The sequence below is a fragment of the Pseudorasbora parva genome, chromosome 9 (assembly GCF_024679245.1).
Source record: "Pseudorasbora parva isolate DD20220531a chromosome 9, ASM2467924v1, whole genome shotgun sequence".
NCBI lineage: Eukaryota > Metazoa > Chordata > Actinopteri > Cypriniformes > Gobionidae > Pseudorasbora > Pseudorasbora parva.
In genome coordinates this window covers 21,057,234-21,067,111 of record NC_090180.1, presented here as the reverse complement: position 1 = coordinate 21,067,111, position 9,878 = coordinate 21,057,234, and the positions used below count along the sequence as shown (strand labels likewise).

Below are 9,878 nucleotides of genomic sequence, written 5' to 3'. Positions count from 1 at the left end.
TTTCTTTCTCAAACATGTTCATGACATCCATTTCAATCACTATTCCCTGATTAATCAATAAGTAGAATTGACCATGACATCCTCACCTTATTACAAAATTTTGTAAAGTTGGTTTGTACAGTGGCGGCTCATGTGAATGAATGTTGGGGGTTGAGGGGAGGGGCGTGTCTGGTCTGAACCTGAACCATAGACCGTAAAAAAAAAAGTAGTAGATGCATGAAAGCAGTTCCTGATGAAAAGGTTGACTGTCTCAAAGTATTTTGAGTATTTTGAAAACACAAAAATACTCATCTTAAATGTATTTAAATACAAATTACATTAGTTTTTCTCCAAAGGCTTTAAAATACAAAATACAAAATAGTATTTTGTATTTCAAATATGTATTTTAAATACATGTATCTGAAATACTGCCCATCCCTTCAGGTCAGGACTCTTATCAAACATGTGAAGTTTGGGGCAAATCGGACATTGTATGCCTGAGTTACAACAACTTCCTGTGTCATGGCGAAACATCAAAATTTGTGAGGCTGCCACGGAAACAAACTTCACGGAAAACTCAAGATCTTCACAAAGGCCTTTAGATTAGACTGTGAAAATATGATGTTGATATGATTAAATCTCTAGGAGGAGTTTGTTAAAGGACAACATCTGGCAATGGCAAAAACTGCACCAATTTACCAAAGAAAATTCAAAATATCTCACTTCCTGTTGGTTTTTCAGATTGGTGCCCAGGGTCTTTTTTGTAGGTATTGGGCTGTTGAATACATCTACCGAATTTTCATACTCATACATGAAACGTAGCATTAATCACGCTTAATTGAAATTTTGCGAACCATTTTGCCATGCCTAATTGTGAAACCCATATCAGATGTATATTTTCACCACTTCTGATGCGTGTGCAAAGTTTCATGAGTTTTCGTGTGTGTTTAGACCGAGCCTGCAGTCTCCCTCTCAGATACTGAAGCTTTCGCCCCTCGATCGCCCCCCGGTGACCGGTCCCTGTATAGCCGCCCCTCTGTGTTTTCTAATGGACGCGAGGCAAACTAAACAATAAAATTACACTTCAAATATTTTTTCCCCAAAGTTAGTTTATGTCATTGAAGGCAGTTATCATCACGATGATTTCATTTCAAGTGTTCGTTTTTAAAATAAGTTTAGTTTTAGTTAGTTATCTGATGCCTTAAAAAACGGGGGGTGTGACGTCATGATTGACAGCTGAGACTGACGGCTTCTCTGAATGAAGTTGTCACTGAGACACTAACAGACTTTTTTTCTGAATTTTTGGGAGCAGATTGGAGCTTTAGCTTTAATTTCTACATTTCCATAACTGTTTATTTCACACCAACATAATTAATTGTCCTGCATCTGCGAGAGTGTGGGCGGGCTTTTGATATCGCGACTGTACTTCCTGCTCTACTTCCTGCGCTCTACTGCGCAACTCCGGTCCCGAAATCTCTACTGCGCAGACTCGGCCCCATGATGTCAGCGCCGTGCAGGCCGCCTGAAAGCTTCAAATATGACCAGCGAAAACGGATGATGTCGAGTCGTCCATATTTTTTTACGGTCTATGGTTTAGACCCTCAAAAATGTAATTCATTTGGGAGAAGAAGAATGATGGACTGCAATTTAGCATCCTCAGTGTCTTGACTTCATGCTGACCGAGTTTGGCACTGACTGGGTCAATCGCCTAGGAGGAGTATATTAAATTCGAGAGCATGCGTTTTCTAAACAACCCATAATAGCTCCCTTCCTGTTGGGCTGACATATAACTTAGAGCATGAAAGTTGTTCGGCCTGATGGGATCTATATGTGTACCGAGTTTCATACATCTTTGTGCAAGTGTGTTTGATATATGGACCAAGTTTTCAGACTCCAATTAAGGGGGCGCTGTCGAGCCCCCCTGCCACAACCGTGTACCAGCTTTGGTCCGGCCCAGATGGCTGCAGATTCCGATGTGTTTGCAAAGTTTAAAGAGTTTTCGAGCATGATAAGGGCCCCAAAAGTGCCAGAATAGTTGAAAAAAACTCAATTGTCCTTAGAAGAACAATAGGCCTCTGCGCCCCTTTCAGGGCTTGGGCCCTAACAAATAACAAGGACACTAAGGACAAATTCTTATAAGTCTTTTGATCTCACTTTAGATTAAGTGTCTTTATTAAAAATACCTGCATGTAATTACATGCACTGTCGACCTTTTCTTTTAACCCACCCTTAAAGCTACCCATTGTCACAAAAACAGAGCAGACATCAGGAATATACAACACTGGACTTTATTGAAGAATCATCTGGACTCAGGAATTTAAATAGAAGTAAGAAATTCAATTGGTAATTTAACTCAACGTAACAGTCTTTGTTCTCTTTTGCAGGATAGGAGATGGGTGTTTTGTTTGGCAAAACAACACAAGAAGTACATTTAATGATTTTTTTTATATACATATAAATACACCTAATATAATGTATCACCATTCTTTTATTAGTTGGAGCAATTCCTATTAGCTTATGTTGCAACCTGAAATGTACTCTGCAGCCAAAGATGAAAATGGAACAAGTGTGTGCTAAAACTATTCTGTCTTATGATTTAATAGTCTTGGCTTAGAAAGTGACTAACGGGGGAATTTTATCTGCTTATTATGCTTGGTAGAGAGGCGAGTATAACCAATCAAACTGAATAAGACCTTGTTATGTTTATGTATTTCCTAACATGCATCGTAAATGTGTGTTATTTTTAGCTGATTTTTTTGTGACTCTCTGCTGGCCCCTATAAACCTTTCCTTATTCCTGCCAAAGAGCTATTGAAGACTGGTGTCATGATGCACATAATTTTTGTAAATTCATGCGTCCTCATAATCTTGAATCAAAATAACTTCTCTCCCTCTTGCAATGACTTCTTTTCTCTAATAATCTGTTTGCTGGCATGAGGGCGGGCAACCTGTCACTCAAATGAGATCCATCAATACATTTACATTTAATCATTTAGCAAATGCTTTTATCCAAAGTGACTTACAAATGAGGAGAGCAGTAGAAACAATCAGACAAACAAGGGGCAACAGTATGCAAATTCTGTAACAAGTCTCAGTTAATCTAGCGCAGTATACACATACACTTTTTTATTTTATAAAAGTGCTAGTCTTAATTTTGGTCGTCTTTAAACGGTTTTTGAAAATGGCTACAGACTCAGCTGCTCAAATTTGCGGTGGCAGGTTGGTCCAGGTGGGAAAGGTCCAGGAAAAGGTCTGTGAGAGTGATTTTGTGCGTCTTTGGGATGGCACTACGAGGCGTTATTCACTTGCAGAACGCAAGCTTCTGGAGGGTGCGTAAATCTGAACAAGTAAGTTTAGGTATATTGGTGCAGAGCAGGCCACACAACTAACAGTCAGAGCTCTTGTTTTTTCTAGACTGAACTACTGTAATGATCTTCTAGCGGGCCTTCCGGCATGCACTATCAAACCCTACAAAGCAACCATCAGTGCCTTGAATTTGATGCGAGCGGCTATTGGTAGCCAGTGCAATGATGAAGAGAGGTGTGACGTGTTCCCTCATCGGCTCGTTGAAGACCACCCTTGCAGCTGAATTCTTGATCAGCTGCAGGGGTTTGATAGTGCATGGCAGAAGGCCCACTAGAAGATCTTTACAGTAGTCCAGTCTAAAGAAAACAAGATCTTGGACCAGTAGTTGTGTAGCCTGCTCTGTAAGGAAGGGTTTTATCCTCCTAATGTTGTATAACGCAAATCTGCCGTAATGTGGCCAGTGAAGTTCAACTGATCATCAATCAAAACTCTGAGGTTCCTGGCTGTCCTGGAAGGGGTTATGGTTGATGAACCGAGCTGAATGGAAATTTTTTGATGAAGTGCTGGGTTGGTTGAGACCAAAAGCAATCTTTGCAAGGTTGAGTTGAAGGTGATGAGAAATGTCTGTCAGACAGGATGTAATACGAACACCAACTGTAGGTTCATCTGATTGATCATCTGGTTGAAATGAGAAGTAGTGCTGAGTGTCACCAGCACAGCCATGATAGGAAAAGCCGTGTTTCTGAATGACAGATCCTAATGATGACATGTAGATGGAGAATAGAAGTGGTCCAAGCATTGAAACCTGGGGAACTCCAGTAGCTAGATGATGTGAATTAGACACTTCACCTCTCCACGACAACCTAAAGGACTTACCTGAGAGGTAAGACTTGAAACACAGGACAGCAGTTCCTGAGATGTCCATCTTAATGAGAGTTGACAGGAGAATCTGGTGGTTAACTGTGTCCAAATCAGTGGACAGATCCAGCAAGATGAGTACTGTGGATTTGGAAGCTGCTCTTGCCAATCTCAGTGCTTCAGTAACCAAGAGCAGGGCAGTCTCATTTAAGTGGTCGCTATTGAAGCAGGATTGGATGTTGTCCAGGGAGCTGTTCTGTTCAAGAATCATAGAGAGTTGGTTGAACACAACTCCCTCAAGTGTCTTTGCAATGAAAGGAAGAAGGGGCATTGTTGCAGCTCTGTCGCAGACCAGTTCCATTGAATCTCTGTCTGCCCCTCGGGCTCTATACCATAGATATGTACACGTAGATACCTCATTAGCCATTTTAGAACGGTCAAAGTCGGTCGTGAACGCACTTTGTGACCATTAAAATGTCACACTGCACGCGCAAGCAGTCAGTTGACTGGGGTTGACAGGGCAGAAGCAGTGCATATGGAGAGCATTGTGCATTCTGGCAGCGTTTGTCTCGCTGCTCACTCGCAGCTAAAACGTGTATTACAAATACAGACTATAATATCGTCCATTCTGTCACATTTGCCGGTGTTCTCCTCCGAGATGTGCTTTGATTTATGATGGGCAGCATATATCTGCTGCAAATGCCCCATTTCCAAACACACATATAATATGCTGTATATAAGTTGTTCACTTGATAACTGTAACATTAAAGTTAAGATAGGCTTAGTTTAATCATTTAAACAGGCCTTGGAAGTTTGGGCAAAATCTTTTGACAGTGATGTGTTTTCATGTATATTTATTTCACAGCACTGTATGTTATGATTGTGAAACACACGGGACACTGCACACTGCATGATTTTATGGTGACATCGGTTCCCTTTCATGTTAATCAGGTCAAGTTGATCAAGAACTATGCACCGTGGCTTTAATTCAGCACGAGCAGTGTAGCAAAAATAGACAACAGACTCACCGACAGAAGTCCATGCTTATAGAACAGCTGAAATATGTTGGTTTCTCTTCTATAAATACTCTTACATTTAGTTTAATTTAAACACTTTCAAAAAGGGTCAATGTTTGTTTTCACATACATTTTCCATTTCTTGAATACTGGGAATTGAAATTCAAGAACCATGAAGCCTGTTACTAACAAATGTTCTGTGTTTTGTGTAGATCCAAACATTATAATTGCTAAACTAACACAAACATCTCACCTGAGAAAGGTTTCTTTGGGAAGTTAAATCGTGCCGGGCTTTACAGAGTTTCATAGAGCATAGGCGCAGTGTTCTTTTATTTATTTTTTAAGCGAGTGATGATTGACAACATCTGAAGTGTTGATGTGTGTTGACAATTCTAAAACGGTGGCTCGTCAACGTGCCTGGAGCGTTCGAATGAGGACGTATACATATCTATGCTCTATACCACTGGCTCTGTCGCCATCAATTGTCTGGCCGCGTCAAGTAAATCCCAGCTATGACCTGCCCTTCTTTTGCCACCACTGTGTGTTTCCATCGTGGCTTGACTCTGGGATTTCCACCTGGCCTCCCCTGTTCCTTCTCCCTGTCTCTTTCCACTTTTGACACCACTCTGGTTTCTTCAGTTGTCACCTCTCCTGGGTTCCCGTCCTCCACCAGAGCCTCCTCCTTCCTGTCGACATTAGGTTGCGCCTTTCCAGGAGGGGGCATCCTGTCACGGTTCTATTGTTTGGACTTTGTTTGCCATTTTCCCTTCTGAGTTTGTCACCATGGTAACTTTTTTGTTTTCATTCTGTTTAGCTGTCCTAATCATCCATTAATCACCTTGGTTGATCGGTGTATATAAGCTCATGTTTTTTTTCTTCTTATTTGTCCGGTCTCGTCTACATTACAGTTGTCTTTTCTTGTCTGCTTTTGATGGATTTACTATGCAGAGGATACTATTAAAGACGGTCTTGGATCTTTATCTTCTTCATTGTGTGTGTTACTTAGGGTGGTCACCCGTCCCAAATAGCGCGTTCATGTACAGCGTTTGAAGCCTAATTCATACACTCAAAAAAATGAATCATGGCATAATTTATAATTATTTATTTGTATCCCTTTGATTTTATTTAAATAATATGTTTTTTAAAACGTATGTAGCCAGATTGCTTAGAGTCAATGTAAATTTGTTAATTCTGAAAACTATTAGATTTAATCAGTTAAAAATGATGAATATGGTTTAAATAGAGCTAGCTGTGGAACGAGCCATATTCAATTAGTTAAATTGTATGAGATTGGTTTGCATAAAGTTTAGTTTATGGAAAAGGGAAATGATGCCGATCCATACTCCAGTCGGTAGGTGGCAGTACTGCGCATAGACGTTTCTATGGTTATGCACCTACAAAGAAAAAGCAGCAGGAGCAGATGGAACTGATGGACCTGATTGTAAGGTAAGTTACATCTGTATCCATCGTATATTATTTGACTGTTTTCAGTGTTTATACATGTGTTAATAGTGCTGTTGATATCGTATTTTACTAATACCAATGCACTGACCATCAAATTTTAATTGAGTCCACTAGATAGCTTAACTTAACTTGAACATGGTGCTAATAAATAAAAGATAATGTTAGCATCTTTTTTTTAGCTACAAGTCCCTTGTCATTGGACAGTATTACACATATAACTAATTAAATCAAACCCAGTGTGATTTGTTTTGTATTTAGCCTATATGAATTTCCGTATTTTTTCCATTAATGCATGATTTTATTCAGAACTAATCTTATACTAGCTGTCTGAGATTATTGTTTGCTATATACTATCAGTATGGTCGCATGTCATTTTTTCTCTTTATAACTTTTTGAAAATGTACACTCCTCGCATTGTTGTCCTGCGGCAAAACATGAGGAGTCACATTGTAGACCAAACATAATGGTGGTGGTAGCCTATAAGAGAGTACTAATAATTCTCTAAAAATTAATCCTGGCTTTGTTATTTAATAAGCAAAAGTATGCATTTTGTTTTTAACTACAACTATTTTTCTTTTACAGATACCTATGGCACAAATGTATGGTGGACAACCTCCTAGACCTTGTATGTATGCTACAAAAATGTATTTACAATAGATAGAAAATTCAATACATTAAATTACTATCAATAAATCTCCGCTTGAAATGTTTATGATTTAACAAAAAGCATAACGTAACACGTGATCTTGTTTAATGAGAAGGTTATTCTGTTGTGTCCTTTTTCATCTTTATTTCAGGTTTGGAGTTCATGCGTATAACTATAGTTCCGCTGACATCAAAATACATCGGTCAACTGGACAAATACACAGATGACTTGATTTTCTGATTGACGGGTTTTCCGTCGCAAAGGAGGATATGCAGGACAGAATATCCTCACATAATGGCACTGACAGCTAAAGTAAGTGTGTTTTTATGTATTGCATCATATGTGCTACTGGTTACCCTTTTGCCTTATTTACGATAATTGTGTGTGTATACTTGGAGTTAGTAAAAAAATAAAATAATAAACTCTGTCAGTTACTACCCCTCATGTCTCTCCAACCCCTAAAACTTTAATTTATCTTTAAAACACAAATTAAGATATTTTTTAAAATATGAGAAATTTCTGTCTCTCCATAGACTGCTATGCAACTACCACTTTGATGCTCAAAAAGTTTGTAATGAGATCGTAAAACTAATTCATATGAATCGTGCTAAATTTTCTGAAGATTTTATTCACATATATTCATTCAAAAATGTACACATCAGTTGTGGTAGACAGAAACTCAAGCATGTTAGCTTGAAGTGTGAGAACCAATGAGGTTCATTCTCATGTTACGCAGCACGTTTGAGCTTCAGCGAGAACCAATGAGGTTTGTTCTCATGTGTCAAGCAAGTATGGTTAAGCTTCTGTTTATATTCGCTGATGAATGTTAATATGCAAATAAAAGCCCCTTCACAAAAGTCTTTTTTAGAAACTTTGGACTAAACCGCTCAATTCATATGGATTAGTTTTACAATTTCTTTATGAACTTTTTGAAGCATCAAAAAGTAGTTGTGTGGACTGGCAACAGAGTGACAGAAATCTTTGATTTCCTTAAAAATATCTTAATTTGCGTTCTGAAGATGACAGAATTTTAACTATCCTTTTAAAATTCAGCCTTATTTAATCTAAGTTGATGACTAATTTCATGTTTTGTTTTTTCTTATGCTTATCTGAGAATAAAGACCTAAACATCAAGCGTGACTGTATCGTGAGGTGCCTGAATATGTGGTAAGTGTGTGTCAACCTTCTCTCTTTGTTATAAATGTAAATATAAATGGTTAGTTCACCCAAATTTTGTGATGATTTACTCACCCCCAAGTTGTTCCAAACCTGTATGAACTTCTTCTGTTGAACACAACAAAAGAAGATATTTCAAAGAATTTTAGTAACCGAACGGTTGACTGTAGGCATTGACTTCCATAGCAGGAAAATGGTTATAGTCAACTGTCTGGTTACCAGCATTCTTAAAAATATAATATTTTGTGTTCAACAGAAGGAATATATGGGTGCATTTGTGGGTGAACTATCCCTTTAACGTTAATTTTGAAATTTGCAACAATTAAACAACTTTGATTGGTTGGCTTGCAGGTTGACAAAATTAGCGTAGTATATTGGTGGAACATTTTAAGGGTATGGACTAGCTGTCTGAGTTTTTTCCCCTAAGGTGATGAGTGCTTTTGCAAACTGGATGGTAAGACAAATGGGTGATCTGTGTTCAGGTCTTTCTGGTTGTATTTGTGAGTTTTGAAAAGTGTTCCATTTATTTTACATGTATACAGTTTATTGTGTCTACATATCTGAAATGTCAGTTTGCTAAACAATGTGCCTTTAATATTTCTGAATTTAAAAATATGACTGTCATTGGGACACAACTCAATCTCTTTGTCTATTCTCCAGGACTGTGAAAGTGAAGAGGCTGAATCTGGGATTGCACAGACAACAACAGGAATATATGCCATTCGGGGCGTTCTGGAAGGGATTCAAGTTCGGCAAAACCTGCAAAGTGTCACGCTTGGATGCTTTTTGGACTGATGTATGCCCTTAATTGCAATTCAAAAATATTGCATGTCACAGATTTGTAAAAATGTTTGTGTAATGTAAACAAAAGTTATCATTGAATCAGATGTGATCTGATTTATCTGTCTACCTCAAGTTATGTCTTTCTGTTATCTGTCTACCTCAAGCACAGTTCTTGAGCAAATGTCTTATTTCTGCACTTTGTAATTTTCTTTCATATATTTGTGAAATGAGTTTGTTTTTGGCAAAAAACAGTTTAAAGTATTCAGCCTTGAAGCAATAAATAAATAAATATATATAAAAAATGTTAAACAAGGTGGTCTGGCCATTTTTGTATGTTGTGGGGGGTGGGGGGGAATAAATATAAAAAAAATACATATGACTTTAAAATACATTGGGTTTATGATTAAAATTACTTAAATGGGAAGCATTTTAAGTAAATAGGGTTTATTACATAATCCAAAATCCTGTTTCTTATTTATTTAAAACAAATTGGATTTATTGAAACTTTTACATAAATCTCATTCTTAAACGTTTGATTTGTATATGACTTACACATACATATCACATAAAGTTTATTACTTTCTTTATGTAAAAAATATGTAATCAAAATGGATGGAAAATTTATATGCAATCAAAATACATAAATCTTAT

At 37.8% G+C, this 9,878-nt stretch overlaps 1 long non-coding RNA gene across 2 annotated transcripts; it reads left to right on the top strand.

Moving 5' to 3' along the window:
* Positions 1–6,315: 6,315 nt before the first annotated feature.
* Positions 6,316–9,534, top strand: LOC137089587 (uncharacterized). 2 transcript variants are annotated; one of them, XR_010907716.1, is made up of 5 exons: positions 6,320–6,604; positions 7,205–7,247; positions 7,420–7,580; positions 8,383–8,435; positions 9,105–9,534. It is a non-coding gene; the product is annotated as an uncharacterized lncRNA (long non-coding RNA). The 2 variants fall into 2 exon arrangements; XR_010907715.1 differs by having other exon boundaries at positions 6,316–6,604; positions 7,420–8,435.
* Positions 9,535–9,878: the final 344 nt, after the last annotated feature.